Source organism: Conger conger, chromosome 6 (assembly GCF_963514075.1).
Source record: "Conger conger chromosome 6, fConCon1.1, whole genome shotgun sequence".
NCBI classification, from domain to species: Eukaryota; Metazoa; Chordata; class Actinopteri; order Anguilliformes; family Congridae; genus Conger; species Conger conger.
In genome coordinates, this window is record NC_083765.1 from 45,133,084 (window position 1) to 45,139,018 (window position 5,935).

The following is a 5,935-nucleotide window of genomic DNA, read 5'->3' on the forward strand; positions in this document are numbered from 1 at the left end:
TTCACCAGCTGTGATTGTAACATCAGCATTAGAATGTTCCGCGAAGTACATCCTAATATCATATTTGTGACCTCACACCTCAAAGGAAGGGTTAAATCTGTCTAATCTAATCATGTAATCTGGCGGACGGATCTGTCCTTGGAGCTGGGACGTGGCTGAGATCGAGCTGGCCCGCATACTGCTGTGTGTCTGAGTTATACACACTGTGTGAGGGCTGCAGTACCAGCACCGGGCAGAGGAGGGCACCCTCTCTTCATTACACCCCCACATAGGTAAAGTACGTCTGCAACTGATACAACACTGCACTGGAAATTTAGTTTCTACATCAGCATTCACACTGTCCTCTCTCTGAGCCCCCCCTCTCTCTTTCTCTCTCCCTCTCTCTTCCCCCTCTCTCTTTCTCACTCTCTCTCCCCCCTTGCCCCACCGCCCAACTCTCTCTCTCCCTCTCTCTCTCTCTTTCTCCCCGTCTTTCTCTCTCACTCTCTCTACCCCCTTACTCCCCCCCCTTTCTGCCAAAGCATCAATACAACAAACAGAGAATAAACATATGAACAGAGTACAAATATTTGTTAGCTTGTGTAATTTCATTTAGCTCTCTGCCTCTCTCTCTGTCTCACCCCCATCACTCTCCCTCCCCCTCTCTCTCACCCCCTCCCTCCACCCTCCCAAACGCACCCTCCCACCCCCTGCCTCCCTCCCCCTCCCCCATGCTCTCTCTCCCTCCCCGTCCCTCTCACCCCCTCCCTCCACCCTCCCCAATGCACCCTCCCAGAGTCAACTCTTCATAACCATATGTACAGTCATAAAGTCTCAAAGCATTCAGTGCTACACCACCAGGACTCTCTTCTGTCCCTAGTGGAATGACTGTGTGTTCGGTGATTGTTTGTGTTTTGTGTTGGAAGTAAATCGGTGAATGGTGTAGGAATTACAGCCCCCCCAATTTCAAAAATAATTGGATAAATTAACAATCATAGATTAACTAGTGATTTTTTGCATTTCCTTTGCATGCCATGACCTGTTGTCCGTAACCTATCAACATCATCAGAGTCTGGATATCTTATTTTCAGGCTGTCCTACAAGCGATAGTAAAGTTATTTGCATATAAATGGATCCCTATGGGAATTGGGGGTTGGGACGAAATTCAGCTGTAAATTATGCTGATACAGTACAAACACACACAAACACTCTGTACCATAGATACTGTATATACACGCACACACACACACACACACACACACACACACACACACCTGTGTGCTCACACTGCACCCCCGCTGCTAGCAGGTCTGGCTCCCCCAGGCTGATGTCATTGAGGCGGGTCCCCAGGCACTCAATTGACAGGGTCTTGAACCACTCCTCTGCCTCCAGCTCTGTGAGGAAACAGGAAGTGAGAATGTGGCTCCTCCCACTGTATGACATCATGTGTTTGAGCAGTAATTACTGACCTGAAGCACCACACACACACTTTGCTAAGTAAGACAAAAATATTTCCAATGAAGTGAGACAGTTTGAGTTTTTAAGATTTGCCAAAGGGCCAAGATAATTTCACTTGTTAAGCAAACAGTAACTTAAAAGAAGGCAAACATTTTCTACTTGAGGAGAGAGATATGATTTTAAGTTTCATCACAAGACTAAAACCCTTTGATAATGTTTATTCGATAGGAACAAACACATTTAAAAACAGATTACTGTAGAACAAAATCCAATGCAATGCACCACAGAATTGATGGCTTATGCTCATTTCCAATGCTTGTCCCAAGAATGGCTTTTCAAACACACGCATATACAACACAAAATCACACACTTGTGTTAAAATAAAAAGCAGTGCGTTAAAAAAAGTTCATAAAGTGCAAATATTTGAATTGCTTTGAGTTGAATATTTCAAATGTGGTAGACACATGACACATTCAATTCCAAATCAAAGCATTAGCAAATTCTTTTACAGGAAGCAAAGAAAAGGAATATTAATCTGTTCAAAAAAATGGCAGTGTCGACATTTTTCTCTACAAACTCAAACTGTATAAACAGAAGACATTTTTCAAGATTAACTCATATTTAGTTGCATAACCGTTTTTGATAACAATGCATCGAGTCAACCAACTTCTGGCATCTAGAAACAGCATTTCAGCCCAGGATGAACGTACTACATTCCCCAGTTCCTGTGAATTTTGTTTATTTTTTCATGCTCAGTTGACATTACTGTGGAATTGCCAATTTCGTTTTGCAGTCCGGCAAAATGGCAAGAAATCTTACAGTTACAATCACAGAAGCAATTCCACAAGCGCTACTCACAAGCTATGTGCTATCCAAACAGACTTGGGTGAAAATAAGTGATTGTTTTAGATTCAAAAACTTTTTCTGCACTTCACTACGCACAAACTATGCCATTGGCTGGCTCAATCGTACAAGGCAATATTAATCGAGAGCAGAAAAGTTTTTGAAACCAAAGCAATTACGTAGCTAGTTAACCCACATTTAGCCTACTGTGCACGTTGTTTTCATTATTCCATGAAGTAATTATGTATTACTTTACCGGCGTATAAAAACGGCGTATAAATGTTTTTTCACTCCTTCGCGTCTCTTTGTAACATTATTCCTCCACGGCAATTTGTCTTCAATTCGTATTTTCAAAACTACGTAGTTCGCTAGTAACTTTTAGGCCTATTGTTATGAAATTTCCACTTTTGCTTCGTGCCTTCTACTCAACTTAAACGGGCAATCAACTCCGTAGCATATGAGCCAACTAAACATGTTTTTTTGTGTAATTTTTGTGAAAAACATTCATTTTTTCTGTATTTGGAATTTAAGTGGTAGCCTACCATTCAGCTAACTCGCAGATTTTAAGGCCTGCTCCTATAAATGTAACGATCAATGTCACTATTATTTTTCCCTACATGGCAAGAAACGAGGCTAATGTTGCAGAGTTAACATTTTTTAAAGCGTTGTTATTCGAGGCAAAACACCACACATTCTAAAAAGCAAAAATGGCCACAACTAGAAAGGCAATTACGTATTTAACACACATTCAGTCTACTGTGTCTACGATTTATTCACTACAGTAATTCTGTATTACTTTACGGACGTATAAAAATCTCACTCAGTCGATTATGAAATAAAATCTCCTACCCGCTAAACCGACTGTCACACCTTCAGCACTGTGTTCTGCTGTTAACACTTCTCGCTATACACCATGTCTCTTGGTTCTGTTATCTCTTCCCACGGCTTCTCTTATCACTCCTACGCTGATGACACCCAACTCTTCATTTCCTTCCCCCCTGACACCCAAATCACCACACAGATCTCTGCCTGCTTGGCTGATATCTCTGCATGGATGACTTCCCATCACCTGAAGCTCAACCTTGCCAAAACTGAGCTTCTCTACATCCCTGCTAAGTCCTCTCCGTCAATCGACCTCTCACTGACTGTGGAGGACTTTGTAGTTTCCTCCTCCCGTACGGCAAAGAATCTTGGGGTGACTCTTGACAACTGCCTCTCCCTGGCTCCACAAGTATCCTCCACTGCCAGAACCTGCAGGTTCTTTCTGTTTAATATACGCCGCATCCGTCATCTCCTGACGGAGAAAGCCACCCAGCTCCTAGTCCAGGCGCTCGTCATTTCCCGCCTGGATTACTGCAACTCCCTCCTAGCCGGTCTCCCAGCGTGCGCCATCAAGCCCCTCCAGCTGGTCCAGAATGCTGCAGCCCGCTTGATCACCAGTCAGCCCAGGTCGGCTCATGTCACCCCGCTTCTCATTGGCCTCCACTGGCTTCCTATTGCCGCACGCATCCGATTCAAGGCCCTAGTGTTGGCATTTCAGGCTGCTAAGGGGACTGCCCCACATTACATACAATCCCTGATCACTCCCTACTCCCCAGCTAGACCACTCCGGTCTGCCAGCTCTGGTCGCCTTACGATTCCCTCTCTACGGGCACCTGGCGGTCGAGCTGCACGTTCACGCCTGTTTTCCGTTCTGGTTCCTCAGTGGTGGAATGACTTGCCTACCACTGTCAGGACAGCAGAATCCCTCCCCCTATTTCGACGCAGACTCAAAACACACCTGTTCAAACTATACCTTAGTCCCCCCTCCTGATTTACCCCGCCCCCCCCCTTCTGATACCCCTATCCCTGTCTAAACCCCCCCCCCCACCCCCCAAAAAAAAAAAAAAAAAAAATTGCACTTATGATGACGACTATATGTCTAGAACAGCAGTCCAGGTGTATTTTTCTAGTTCTGGATGTGATGCTTTGACTTGTGGTAGAACCTATGCACTTGTAAGTCGCTTTGGATTAAAAGCGTCTGCCAAATGACTAAAATGTAAATGTAAAATGTAAATGTAATCTTGTGGATTTGGAATTTAAACGGTAGCCTACCATTTGGCTAACACGCGCACCATTTTAAGGCCTGCTCATATTTCCAACCGTTACAAATTACATAAGCTATAAATGTAGCGATGGACGTCGATAGAATTTTTCCTACATGGCAACAAACTACGGTTTCAGTCAACATTTTTTAAACCGCTACATTACAAACAAAATAGGCTAACACAAATTCTGAAAAGCAAATATGATCACAACTAGAAAAGCAATTACGTTGTTAATCCACATTTGGCCTAACCTTACTGTGCGCGTCGTTTTAATAATTCCCTAAAGTAATTCTGTATTTTAAGGCCTGCTCATATTTCCAACCGTTACAAATGACATGTAGGCTATGCTATAACGTTACATGTAAACGAACAACGTCGATATCATTTTCCCTACATTCCAAGAAACTACGATGCCAGACAATATTTCATACACCGTTATGTTATTAGACGCAAAATTCCACAAATTCTGAAAATCATATACGACCCCAAATAGAAAATGTCTGAGAATTATAACCTGCGCAATAAAAAGGCTAGCTACACTCATTTAAACGATTTCCAAGTAATTCGGCTGCTTGATCTTAGTAGCCTACAACGTGTCTGAAGCAATTGTTAAATTGCAACGATAGATAGCGGTTATGAAGTATAGCTTCTTTAAGTTAAGTTGCTATGAAAGATACAATGTACTGCCAAAATGAGGAAAACGTCTTTGGAATCGTACAACCGCGCCGTGTGCATCCCGCATTTGCGCATTGACATGCGTCTTTTTTTGTGGGGGGGTTTACAATTAATTCGTCAGTGACTTCTCATTTATTATTATTTATTTTATTTTTCAGTCTTGGATATTAGCCACATGTTTATTAAGCGCCTGACCTACCGTATATATAAAAAACACATTGTTTGGTTACTGTATGTATGTAATGTGCCTTTATGCAGACCATCTTGCGTGGTTGGCGCAAACTAACAGTATTCGATTATTTAATAAAGTCGAATTTGGCTGGTAAAAAAAAAGCATTGTTTTCTTTCCTCCACTGAAGTCACACGATGAAAAAGCAAGAGACACGGAGAGCCTTACGTTCTGCGGATCTCCTTGCTGCTGTCCCCCAAAATCTGAAAGAGTCCGTCCAGGATTTCTGGCAGGTAGTCCAGGAGGTTGATATCAGGGACCGACTCCAGCACCAGGATCTGAAAGAGCGAACCGACCACCAGTCAGAAATTCCTCATGTTCCTCATGTCCTAATATCCAAAAACCATAGAACGAATGAGAAAGAGACTGTATTTTATTTTTCTCATCACTGTAAACATCTTGCAACTTGACAGTACCGCCGTTCATAACTCCAACCAGCAACCAAAATGCGTGGAAGTGATTATATTGTATGAGCAACCCTACGGATTTTGACAAATATTGCAGACGGTAAAGACTTAAAAGATTCCGGTAGTTACACGATTGACAGCACATGGTAGCTCCATCCTCTAAGGCAGTGGTCTCAAACTGCGTGCACGGGCTGTGTGTATGCTGGTTTTTATTCCAGCCTCATATCTTCAGTATATAATTAGTTCAATTATTTGCC

The 5,935-nt window shown here is 42.8% G+C and overlaps 1 protein-coding gene across 1 annotated transcript in view; it reads right to left on the reverse strand.

Annotated features, from left to right (window-relative positions):
• LOC133131380 (docking protein 4-like) overlaps nt 1-5,515 on the reverse strand; it is an 11,617-nt gene extending 6,102 nt beyond the window's left edge. Inside the window, exons 1-2 of the mRNA XM_061246709.1 lie at nt 5,440-5,515; nt 1,254-1,373 (exon numbers count right to left, since the gene is read on the reverse strand). The gene's annotated coding sequence lies outside the window, so the exon portion shown is untranslated. The remainder of the gene's footprint in view (nt 1-1,253; nt 1,374-5,439) is intronic.
• Nucleotides 5,516-5,935: the final 420 nt, after the last annotated feature.